Raw genomic sequence first — 13,824 nt, 5'->3', positions numbered from 1 at the left:
GCCCACGTACCACAAAAAAAAAAAAAAAAAAAAAAAAAAACCACAAAAACTGAAGTCTCAGGTAGTTAGTCCTGAGAATTCAGTCTTTTCCAGTATTACAATTAAAAATACATATTTTATTAAGAGACCTGATAAATAATATAACATTGTTTCAGTTTCAGTTGTTGAACTACAACCTTCCAAAAAAGAATTCTTAGTATATCATCAAAAAGACAGATTTTGGCTGTTTTTTTCCTCATACACAATTATTTGTAGAATCTTTGAGTACTACATGTCTCGAAACATATTCTTTTAACACTGTTGCCGAAATTACTGGGCAGAGAACAATGTCAATATCAACTTGCATGGAAAATAATAATATTATTATTGCCAACAATAAGATGAAGTAGATATGGAGATTATACGGCAAAGACTTCAAAATAGCTATTATAAAAGAACTTAAATGAAAAGTTATGCATATTGTTGAAACGTTAAAATATAAAGAATCATGAAAGAAATGGAAGGTATAAAGAAGAAACATTAAAATTTTAGAACCAAATTATACAGTGACCAAAATTTAAATCTTGCTGGATGCAATCAATAGCAGAATGGAGAAATCAGTGAACTTGAAGATAGAACAATAGAAATTATCCAATCTGCACAATACAGAGAAAAAAAGACTGGCAAGCAAATGAACAAAACCTCAGGGACCTGTGGGACAATGGAAGTTCTAATATACATATCATCAGAGTCCCAAAAGGAGAAAGACTACAGTGCTAAACAAACATTTGAAGAAGCAATGGATGAAAACTTCCCAAATTTAGCAAAAGACATAAGCCTATAAATTCACGATGCTGACTAGGCCACAAACAGGGTAAACCAAAAGAAAAACAACATCAACTGACTGGATCTAATTGACATTCAGAGAACAGTACACCCCCAAACAATAGAATAGTCATTCTTTTCAAGTGTGTATGGAACATTCACCAAGGTAGACTGTATCCTGGGTCATAAAACAACCTTAAATTTAAAGTAATTGACTTACTTCACTCTGTATGACAGACTCTAGGTCCCTCCACCTCACTACAAATAACTCAATTTCATTTCTTTTTATGGCTGAGTAATACTCCATTGTATATATGTGCCACATCTTCTTTATCCATTCATCTGTTGATGGACACTTAAGTTGCTTCCATGTCCTGGCTATTGTAAATAGAGCTGCAATGAACATTTTGGTACATGACTCTTTTTCAATTATGGCTTTCTCAGGGTATATGCCCAGTAGTGGGATTGCTGGGTCGTATGGTGGTTCTATTTTTAGTTTTTTAAGGAAACTCCATACTATTCTCCATAGTGGCTGTATCAATTTACATTCCCACCAACAGTGCAAGAGGGTTCCCTTTTCTCTACACCCTCTCCAGCATTTATTGTTTGTAGGTTTTTTGATGATGGCCATTCTGATTGGTGTGAGGTGATACATCACTGTAGTTTTGATTTGCATTTCTCTAATGATTAATGATGCTGAGCATTCTTTCATGTGTTTGTTGACAATCTGTACATCTTCTTTGGAGAAATGTCTATTTAGGTCTTCTGCCCATTTTTGGATTGGGTTGTTTGCTTTTTTGATATTGAGCTGCATGAGCTGCTTGTAAATTTTGGAGATTAATCCTTTGTCAGTTGCTTCATTTGCAAATATTTTCTCCCATTCTGAGCGTTGTCTCTTTGTCTTGTTTATGGTTTCCTTTGCTGTGCAAAAGCTTTTAAGTTTCATTATGTCCCATCTGTTTATTTTTGGTTTTATTTCCATTTCTCTAGGAGGTGGGTCAAAAAGGATCTCGCTGTGATTTATGTCATAGAGTGTTCTGCCTATGTTTTCCTCTAAGAGTTTTATAGTGTCTGCCCTTACATTTAGGTCTTTAATCCATTTTGAGTTTATTTTTGTGTATGGTGTTAGGGAGTGTTCTAATTTCATTCTTTTACATGTAACTGCCCAGTTTTCCCAGCACCACTTATGGAAGAGGCTGTCTTTTCTCCACTGTATATTCTTGCCTCCTTTATCAAAGATAATGTGACCATATGTGTGTGGGTTTATCTCTGGGCTTTCTATCCTGTTTCATTTATCTCTATTTCTGTTTTTGTGCCAGTACCATGCTGTCTTGATTACTGTAGCTTTGTAGTATAGTCTGAAGTCAGGGAGCCTGATTCCTCCAGGTCCATTTTTCTTTCTCAAGATTGCTTTGGCTATTTGGCTCTTCTGTGTTTCCATACAAACTGAAATTTTTTGTTCTAGTTCTGTGAAAAAATGCCAGTGGTAGTTTGATAGGGATTGCATTGAATCTGTAGATTGCTTTGGGTAGTAGAGTCATTTTCACAATGTTTATTCTTCCAATCCAAGAACATGGTATCTCTCCATCTATTTGTATCATCTTTAATTTCTTTCATCAGTGTCTTATAATTTTCTGCATACAGGTCTTTTGTCTCCTTAGGTAGGAGTGAAGTAAGTCAGAAAGAGGAAAATAAATACTGTATGCTAACACATATATATATGGAATCTTATAAAAAAAAATGTTCACGAAGAACCTAGGGGCAAGACGGGAATAAAGACACAGACCTACTAGAGAATGGACTTGAGGATACGGGGAGAGGGAAGGGTAAGCTGGGACAAAGTGAGAGAGTGACATGGACATATATACACTACCAAACGTAAAATAGATAGCTAGTGGGAAGCAGCTGCATAGCACAGGGAGATCAGCTCGGTGCTTTGTGACCATCTAGAGGGGTGGGATAGGGAGGGTGGGAGGGAGGGAGATGCAAGAGGAAAGAGATATGGGGACATATGTATATGTATAACTGATTCACTTTGTTATAAAGCAGAAACTAACACACCATTGTAAAGCAGTTATAATACTCCAATAAAGATGTTTAAAAATAAGTAAATAAAATAAAGTAATTGAAATTATACAAATATATTTTCTGACCATAATGGAATTAAGCAAGAAATTAATAATAGAAATATGTCAGGAAAATCTCTGAACACTTGGATATTGAACAGCACAGTTCTTAACAGTCCATGAGTCAAAGAGAAAGTCTCAACAGATATTAGAAAAGATTTTTAAGTGAATGATAATAAAACATGAAAATTTGTGAGATGCAGTTGAGCCGATGATAAGAGGGAAGTTTCTATCAGTAAATGCTTATATTAGAAAAGAATGCAGTCTAAAATGAATAAGCTTAAACTTTAGGAAGTCAGAAAAAAAGAACATGGATCAAGCAGAAAAGAAAGAAATAACAAACAGAAATCAATGAAATTGAAAATGGAAAACCAATGGAGAAAAATCAATGAAACAAAAATCAGGATCTTTGAAACAACCAGTAAAGTTGATAAACAAGAAGCAAAACTAAGAAAAAAGATAGAAGGCACAGGTTATCATTATCAGATATTAAAAAAGGGTATCACTAAAGATCCTGCAGACATTTGCAGAATATTAAGAGAATGCTAATTATAGACATACATTAGAAAACAAAAAGGAACTGACCAATTCTCAAAAACCACAAACTAACAAAACTCACCCAAGATGAAATAGACAACCTGATATTCCCATAATGATTTAAGAAATTGAGTTTGTTGCTAAAAACTTTTGGAAAAACTTCTTCAGTCCCAGATGTTTTCAATGGAAAATTCTATTAAACATTTAATGAAGAAATACCACCAACTATACATAACCTCTTCCAGAAATAGTGGAGGAAAGAACTCTTCCTAACTCATTTTATGAGGCTAAAATTATCTTCATACCAAAACCTGACAAAGAGAAAGAGAGAAGAAGGAGAGGTGAGGGAGAGGGAGAAGAAAGAGAAGGAAAAGAAAAAGTAGAGGAAAGGTGGCGTAGTAGGTATAGGAGAAGGAGAAGAAATTACAGAGCAATATCCCTGATGAACATAAAAAACATTCCCAACAAAATGTCATCAAAATGACTCAGGCAATTTATAAAAAGAATAATATGCATGACCAGTTGGACTTTATCCCAGAAATTCAATGCTGGTTCAGTATTGAAAATCTGATCAATGTAAATAGTTGAAAGAAGAAAAAAACACATGATCATGTAAATACATGCAGAGAAAGCATTTGACTAAATACAACATCCATTCAGTATGTTTTTAAAGTCAGAAAATTAAGAAAAGAAGTGATATTTGTCAGCCTCATAAAAGACATCTACAAAAAAGCCACCATCATACTTAGTGGTAGAAAGACCAGATTCTTTCCCCATACGATCGGGGTCAAGGTAAGAATGTCTTCTCTTACCACTCCTATTCATCGTAAGAATAGGAGTCTTAGCAATAAGTGCAGTATGGTGAGAAAAAGAAATAAGACACATGCAGATTGGAAAGGAAGGAATCAAGCAGTCCCTGTTCTTAGATGAAATGTTGCTCTATATACAAAATTACACAGAATCAAAACAATTCCTAGAACTAATGAGTTTAGCAAATTTGCAGGAATAAGGTCAAAACACACAAGTCAGTTGTATTTCAGTATGCTAGCAATGTACATTGGTTACCAAAATTTTAACAGATAATATCATTTACAATAACTCAAAACATAATAGAAGTACTTGAGTATAAATCTAACAAAATGTACGCAATCTATATGCTAAAATGATGATAAAAGAAATAAAACCTAAACAAATGAAAAAACATACTGTGTCCTTGGATTAGAAGTCTCCACATGGTAAAGATGTCTTCTAGGGCTTCCCTGTTGGCGCAGTGGTTGAGAGTCTGCCTGCTGATTCAGGGGACACGGGTTCGTGCCCCGGTCCGGGAAGATCCCACATGCCGTGGAGCGGCTGGGCCTGTGAGCCATGGCCACTGAGCCTGCGCGTCCAGAGCCTGTCACAACAGTGAGAGGCCACAGCAGTCTGAGGTCACAACAGTGAGAGGCCCGCGTACCGCAAAAAAAAAAAAAAAAAAAGATGTCTTCTAAATTGATCTATAGATTTAATGCAGTATCAATCCAAATCCCAGCAGGATTTTTTCTAGACATACTCGTTGATTTTTTAAATTTATATGGAAAGGCTAAGGACCTAAAACAGCTAAAAAATTTTTGAAAAATAAGAGTAAAGCTGCATCCGTCTTACCACTCAATTTAAGAATTACTATAAAGTTACAGTAATGAAGTCAGTGTGGAATTAGTGAAGAGATGAACACATAAATTGATGGAACAGAAGACAGAATTCAGAAATAGACTCACACAAAAATGGTCATCTGATTTTTTTTTATAAATATGCAAAAGCAATTCAGTGGAACCAGGTAGCCTTTTCAATAAATGTTGTTGGAACAACTGCTCATCTATTTTGAAAAAAATACACTTCAACCTGAACTTTCACTTGATACAATTAAATCTAAATGGCTCAGATATACATTTAAAATATAAAACTATAAATCTTTTAGAAGAAAACATAGGAGAAAATCTTCATGACCTTGGGTTATCAAGAAGTTGTTAGAAGTGAACCCCAAAACATGACCCATAAAAAAAATTGGATTTCATCAAACTTTAAAATTTTTGTTTTATGAACATCATTGTTAAAAGAATGAAAAGACAAGCTACAGACAGGGAAAAATATATTTGCAAATCACATATCTGAAAAAGGACTTGTAGTTGTAATATATAAAGAACTCTCAAAACTCAACAATAAGAAAACAAACAACCCTATTAAAAATGGACAAAGCCATGAAAACCCATAACTTATGTTTAACCATCAGACAAACCCAAATTGAGGAACATTGTACAAAATATTTGACCAGTCCTTTTCAAACTGATAAGGTTATCAAAAACAAGAAAAGTCAGAGAAACTATCAATCTAGGGGAACCTCAGGAGACATGACTACCAAGTGTAATGTGGTATCCTGGATGTGATCCTGGAACAGAAAAAGGACACTTAGTAAAAATTAAGGAAATTGAATAAAATATGGGCTTTAGTTAATTGTAATATATAAAATTGGTTTATTAGTCGTAAATAAAGGTACCATGATAATGTTAGATGTCAAAAATAAGAGAAACTGTGTGGAGTGTGCAGGAATTCTCAATACTATTTTTGTAATTTTTCTATAAATATAAATCTTTTCCAAAATAAAGTTTTATTTTAAAAATGGGCAAAGAATTTGAACAAACCCTTCACCAAAGAAGATATAAGGATAGCAAATAAACTCCTTAAAAGTTGTTCAACATCATTTGTCATTAGGGAAATATAAAATAAAACCACTGTGACTAATATGTATAAAATAGATAACTAATAAGAAGCTTCTGTATAAAAAATAAAAAAAGGAAGATGTTCAAAGAAAAGAAAAACACCACTATGAAACCACTACACAACTATTAGAATGGCTAAACTAAAAAATACTGGCAATACCAAATGCTGACAAAGACACAGAGCACCTAGAACTCTTATGCTTTGCTTGTGGAAATGCAAAGTGGCACAGCCACTCTGGACAATAGTTGGCAGCATCTTATAAAATTATATCCCATCCATCCCACTCCTAGGCATTACTCTAAAGAAAGAAAAACATATGTTCACCCAAAAGCCTGTGCACGAATGTTGTCTAGCAGCTCTATTCATAAGTGCTCAAAACTGAATGTCTATCAATAGATGAACAGGTAAACAAACTATGGTATATCCATACAATGGAGCACTACTCAGCAATAAAACTGATGGAACCATGATACGATAATTTGGATCCGTCTCAGTAGCATCATACTGAGTTGAAGTCAGTCTCAAAAGATTGTATACTGTATCATTACATTTATGGGAAATCCTCAACAAGACACAACTATAGCAGTGGAGAACAAATCAGTGTTTGCCAGAGGCTGGGGTGAGAAGCGTACATAAAAGGATAGCATGAGGGAGTTTTTTGAGGTGATGTAACTGTTCTGTATCACAATTGTGGTGGTTACATGATCTTTACAAGGGTTTAAGTTCATAGAACTATACACCAAAAGGAAAAGTCAATTTCACTGTATAATTTTTAATAATATTTATGTATGAAAACAAAGATAAAAGATTTAGTGAAAGAAAATATATATGCTCTAACAAGAAATAGAAACTATGCAGAATATACTTTTAAAAAAGTAATGTGCAAGCCCTATATGAAGAAAACTTCAAAGAATTTTAAAGCCACAAAGGAAGTTTTTTGTTTTTTGCGGTACGCGGGCCTCTCACTCTTGTGGCCTCTCCCATTGCGGAGCACAGGCTCTGGACGTGCAGGCTCAGCGGCCATGGCTCACGGGCCCAGTCGCTCCATGGCACGTGGGATCCTACAGGACCGGGGCACGAACCCACGTCCCCTGCGTCGGCAGGCGGACTCTCAACCACTGCGCCACCAGGGAAGCCCGGAAGTTTTTAACATTTGGAAAAAACTTACAATGTTCTTTGAAAGACCTAACATCATAAAAATGCTAAATCTCACCAAGTTAATTTATAATATGAATATGCCAATAAAAATGCCAACAGTTTTTTGTTAATGTTTTAGCCTAGAGGTGGGTTACTAGGCAAGGTGATTCTAACAAAAAAAATGTGGAAAATAAAAAAATAGAAATAGCCAGAAAAACTGTCTTTTAAAAGTGTAACAAGCTTTAGCGTATCTTAGTAGTAGTAGTACTAGTAGTAGTGTTATAAAATCTCAAGTATTTGGACACAGTGGTGAATCACTACATAGACCAAAGGAACACAACAGAAAGCTAAGCAGTTGACCCAATCACTGGAATTCAGTATTTGGTAAAATGGCATTTCAGATCTGTGGTGAAAAGATAATTATTCAATAAATAATACTGGGACGACTGGGTATCCATCAAGAAAAAAATAAAATGAAATTGGATTCAAACCTGTCTTTGTTTATAAACCAGAATACATCCAAATGGATCAAACCCTTAAATGTAAAATAAGTGGAGCCATAAAAATGTTAGAGAAAAACATGGGTTAAGTTATTTATAGCCTTGGATGGGGAAGACCTTTATAATTATGCTTCAAAATTCTGAAGCTGTAAAGACAAAGATAGTTAAATTTGATATATGAAAGCCAGAAGTCTGCAATGAAAAAATACCAGAATCAAAATAAAATAAGAATTAGAAACTGGGAAAAGCATTGCATCTCAGACATCAACAAACAATTACGTTCTGTAATATAAAAAGAGCATGCAGAAGCAAGAAGAAAAAGACCAATAGTGCAATAGAAGAGTATGCCAAGGATATGACTAAAGAAATACAAATGATTCTTAAACAAATGAACAGTTCAGCCTTAAGGATAATAAGAAAAATGTTAATTAAAACTATACAGAAATGTCATTTGTCATATATCAAATTGACAAAACTGTAAAATGTTGGTAGCATTCTCAGCTGTTAAAGCTGTAAGAAAACAAGTATTCTCTATATGTCTAATGGAAGTAAAAACCCCCTTGTGGAATGTAGGTTAGCAGCTGTCTATCAAATTTACAAATGTATTGTCTCTTTGACAAATGTATTGTCTCTTCCTAGCAATCCAACTTTTGGGAATTTATCCTATATATCCACTGGCACACGTGTAACCTGACATGTATGTAAAGTCATTACTTGCAGTAATGTTTGAAAAAGCAAAAGATTAGGCACATAAACTGAAAACATCAGTGTGAATTCTTGTTTAACTTAATAGATATACAGATGAATAGTTGTATAGTTAAGTGTAAACACATATATACACATACTTCTTAGATCTGTTCACAAAGAGGGCCAAAAAGCAATGACATCCAGTGGCAGTGAGCATACCACCCAGGACCCAGTTCTTGGTTTATAATTTCATTCTCCAAGAAAAGGAACCAGGACTCTTTAGAAAAATGGCTGATTGTAGACCTAGAGCAGGGAACATAAAAGGTGAGCCTGGGGGTTTCTTGTAGTGGCCAAAAGAAAGTGCCAAAAAAACACTGATGGGGGTTTGTCAAGAATGATGGGGGTATGTCAAAGAGTTAGAGAAGCCAACTGAAAAAGCTCCCAGTGCCCAAAGTTAAAATAATTTGAATGAAATAACATAGTATTGAATTATAATCCAAAGTATAAAATTAACATCCATGAATCCATACTGATGGAAATTAATGACTGAATAAATAATTAACTGGGGTAAAAGAGACAAATCTCCCATGTAAAATTCCCAATAATTTATGCAGATACTTCACCCACAACAAGTTGAACACCATTCGCCACCCCTTAAGTGAGGGCTGCAAACCTCCTTCCAAAGCGGACAGTATGGAAAGGGGGGAAAATAGTAACTTTATAGTAGAGAAGCCTGACAGATACAACCTCAGCCAGGTGACTAAGGCTAACACCACTAGTGATGAGCCAGGTTAAATAGCAATACCCTAGATATAATGTGATGAGAATGGCACTGTAGTCTTCCTGTCCAAAACATTTAACCCCTGTCTAATCATGACAGAAGTATCAGATAAACCCAAATTTAAGAACATACTACAAAATATCTGACCAGTACTTCTCAAAACTGTCAAAGCCTTTAAAAACAAGGGAAGGGCTTCTCTGGTGGCGCAGTGGTTGAGAGTCCGCCTGCCAATGCAGGGGACACGGGTTCGTGCCCCGGTCCAGGAAGATCCCACATGCCGCGGAGCGGCTGGGCCCGTGAGCCATGGCCACTGAGCCTGCGCGTCCGGAGCCTGTGCTTTGCAACGGGAGAGGCCACAGCAGTGAGAGGCCCGCGTACCACAAAAAAAAAAAAAAAAAAAAAAAACTAAAGAAATCCAAAGGGTGAACTTAAATAATAATATATCACTATTTGCTCATTAGGTGTGTCAAATGTACCATAGCTATATTAACAATGGGGGAAACTGTGTATGAGGTATATGGGGAGTCTCTGTGATATTCTTGCAACTTTTCTGTAAATCTAAAACTACTCCAAAATTAAAACTTTACCTGTAGGGAGTAGCCTATCCCTAAATTGGAATACTGTGCAGTGGTAAAAAAGGAAAGAATGAGGAAGGTTTTCTAGGTATCATATGTTGTTACTGAGTAGAGTAAGGTGCAGAATTGTATTCTTTTGTTTATAAAACAGACAGGATTAGTATTTATCTATGTCTTTATTTGTTATATATACAAAGAAATGCTGGAAGAATACAGAAAAAGCTAATAAAATTTTCTGTGCAAAGGGTGTAGGAACTGGGCACATGGGCAACAGGACTAGAGGAAGGCTTCTCACAATACACCTTCACATATATTTTTTGAACCATGTGAATATGTCATCTATGAATTAAATTGTAAAAAGAAATACATGACATGAACAGTCTTAAGCTTTGCAACCTCTGAGCTGAGAATTCACAAACTAGAAACAGAATAAAGGAAAGTAGAAAAATTTCATGGATCTCACATTACAAGTTTGACAAGAGATTTCCATTTTAAACGTTTTCCATAACATAACTTACGAATATTTCTTTTATGTGAAACTTTATATTGTTGATATCAGTTCAAAAATGAATTTTTAAAACTTGAGCATGATCCATCCAAGTACTCATAAACTATGAGAGAGCGAAAGTACGTATGTAAAACCTAACCGGAAAAAAGCAAGGGATCTAGTTTTCCTTCTGGCAGAAAAAAAAAAAAATCCTCTCAAACCTTTCAAGCTAACAAGGTTATAGTTACCATCAGGAAAGAATGTAATCTTAGCCAAGTGTGCCAGGGAAGGAGATGAAGTATGTTTATACTTAAACTAAGAGGTGGTGGAGTCCTGAGCACATAGTGAGCACTCCCATCCCATCCGGCAACATCTTCAGAGAAAAAGCACCGAAGAGCACAGTTTGTGCTGTGAGCTGTAGTGTGGCCGACGGTTACTAATAAAATTCTAGTGTGGGGACTGTTACTTTATACTGACTCGGTTTCTGATCTATCCCTTGTCTCAGATTGTGCTACATTATCCACAAGATATTCTGCAGACAACCCACCTGGAATCAAAGTAGATCAAACTAAAAGATTATGGAACGTAGAATTTGTACAGTTATCTTAACAGTATATGTGTATTTTTCTTAAGATTTTTTTTTGATGTGGACCATTTTTAAAGTCTTTATTGAGTTTGTTACAATATTGCTTTCTGTTTTATGTTTTGATTTTTTGGCCTCCAGGCGTGTGGGATCTTAGCTCCCTGATCAGGGATCGAACCTGCACCCCCTGCATTGGAAGGCGAAGTCTTAACCACTGGACCGCCAGGGAAGTCCCTTAATAATATACGTTTTGAGTTTCAGTTTTTCCAGGGCCTGACCAAGGACAGGATGTAGAGTATTAGACTGGGTATTTGGCCTCTATCTAGGTCGATGGGCCAAGATTGATTGTCCTCTATATAACATGAATGTGGTAAATAACCATAGAATGCTTTTTAGTTCTATGAAGTTGAATTGTTTTTCCTCCACACAGGAATGATGATGATGATAATGATAATAATAATTAACATTTATACAGGATTAACTTGTGTCACTCACAGTGCCATTTGCTTTCCAAATACTTTTGCACTTAATTCATGCACAGTCTTATAAGATAGTTCCATTATTCTCCTCATTTTAAAAATGAGAAGAATATATGAGATTCAGAGAGGTTAAATCTGAACCCCAGAGAGCGAGAGCCCATCCTCCTGACCACGTGAGATGTGCCTGGCTTTGGGCTAAATTCTAGAAAGCACTATATACATGTAATGTATATGTATCTTTTCAGTTTACCAGGAGTTTCCCATGCATTCCTTATTTGATCTTCACAATAGCACTATTATTTTGAGAATTGGTATTATTCTCATTCACAGATAAGAAAAATGAAACTCAGATTACCTAGGTAGTAAATGGCAGTTATGAGGTACCAATCTAAATCTTCCAGCTAATTATAAGTATAGTATGATCTTTCATTACCCTAAATTTTCAAGGATAAATTTTATTTCTAACAGCCCTTAGTATTTAATTGGTTTAGTCTTTCATATTTTAATCACATCACTAAATGTGATTTTTAAAAGGGCAAACATTTCAGTTAGATAAGTGAAATGATAACTTTCCTAATTTTTAAAGCCATTATCTGTAGAAAGACATTAGACATAGAAAAACAGTTTTAAAGAGTCAGTTATATTTTAACATAAGGAAATAGTAATATAAATTTATTTTTGTGCTTGATAAGTATAATCACATCTAGAATTAGAATCATCTAAATTTTTTCTCTGCATTTCTAATTAATACCGTTTTATTAATAAAATGATTCAGATTTTAATCCATTCATTTCTTAATTGCTTTTATCCAACAGATTTTTCATTTCTGAAATTACTCTTACTATTTTCAAAAGAAATTTATCATAGAAAAAGAAATAGGGACTTCCCTGGTGGCGCAGTGGTTAAGAATCCACCTGCCAATTCAGGGGACACAGGTTCAGTCCCTGGTCCGGGAAGATCCCTCACGCCACAGAGCAACTAAGTCCGTGTGCCACAACTACTGAGCCTGAGCTCTAGAGCCTGAGAGCCACAATTGCTGAAGCCAGTGTGCCTAGAGCCCGTGCTCCGCAACAAGAGAAGCCACCACAATGAGAAGCACGTGCACCGCAACCGAGTAGCCCCTGCTCGCCGCAACTAGAGAAAGCCTGCGCGCAGCAACGAAGACCCAACGCAGCCAAAAATAAATAAATTAAAAAATAAATTTTAAAAAAAGAAAAAGAAATGTTCAGTAATAATTGAACTCCACTTAGAATGATACAGGAAAGCCTAGTTATCCAGTAATAATTCTATGTATCTGACAGACATAAAACAGGATCTGGAAGGAGGCCATGAGAATTGGACTAATTGTCATTCATTAAACCAGATTTTAATTGTTATATAGTTTTATGCTTTTCTAATTCCTACACATAGAAAAGAATCTAGACTAAACAAATTACAAGTTGGTGTTTATAGTGTCTTCCAAAATTTTAAATTACTTTACTGTCATTTTATTAGTAATTTGGGGACCTAGCACTTATATCCCAGAAAGAGAAGCTATGTAACCCAGAAATAATTGGTTCTGACAATCAGCCTGTGTTCTCATAACTCCTCTGCACTCTCGCCTTCTACTTCCCTGAAAAAGCCACCCCATTAACAAGACTTGGAAAGTTTACTAATGGTCTCCTAAGAGAGACAGAAGTTTGGTTGGGATTGAGAAGGTGGGATTCACATTGTTCAGCACAGTTCTCCCCCAGGCCCTCATCCTGGCCACCAGCTGACAATCACCCCCTCCAAGCAACCAATCCAACCTTGTTTTTGCTAGAGCCTTTCAACTCTCCACCTCCATGCTGTTCGGTCTCATGTCCATACACCCTTCACTTGTCAGCAAAGGACAGTTTGGACACTCCAGTTACCTGGATTCTCCTCAGGATGCAGGGAGCTGTGTGTGTATTGTAAATAATATTTGTCTGCCACAAGTAAAAATAAGAAGATGGAGGTTAATGTTTGTATTATACACATTATAAAATTTAAGTCCAAGGCTTTTGACACTTATTTACTTCTTTTTCAACTAGACAGATGCCTTAAAAGATAGTTTTGCTTTGTTGTTTGTTTGCTTTTAATTGCGAGAGAATAGACCACAATCATTGACTTGTTTATTTTTGGTAATGGTGGCAAAGTGGTGTCAGTGTCACTCTTTTTGCACTGTCATCTGGCTCTCACCACCACCATCAGGCATACATTTGAGAAACAGCTTACATAAGTTATGTCTGTAGCTTGGAAAAGAAAAAAAAATCTTGATTTTTACATAAAAATCCATATTTCTGGCATTCACTGAAAATCTTCCGGCCCAAATTCCCACATGGTAACAATCAACTAAAGCCGAGCGTTAGTTGAC

The 13,824-nt window shown here is 35.6% G+C and overlaps 1 protein-coding gene across 12 annotated transcripts in view; it reads left to right on the top strand.

Moving 5' to 3' along the window:
- CABCOCO1 (ciliary associated calcium binding coiled-coil 1) overlaps positions 1-13,824 on the top strand; it is a 128,089-nt gene that overhangs the window by 18,717 nt on the left and 95,548 nt on the right. The window lies entirely within an intron of this gene.

Source organism: Pseudorca crassidens, chromosome 16 (genome assembly GCF_039906515.1).
Source record: "Pseudorca crassidens isolate mPseCra1 chromosome 16, mPseCra1.hap1, whole genome shotgun sequence".
NCBI lineage: Eukaryota > Metazoa > Chordata > Mammalia > Artiodactyla > Delphinidae > Pseudorca > Pseudorca crassidens.
This window is presented reverse-complemented; position numbering and strand designations above follow the sequence as displayed.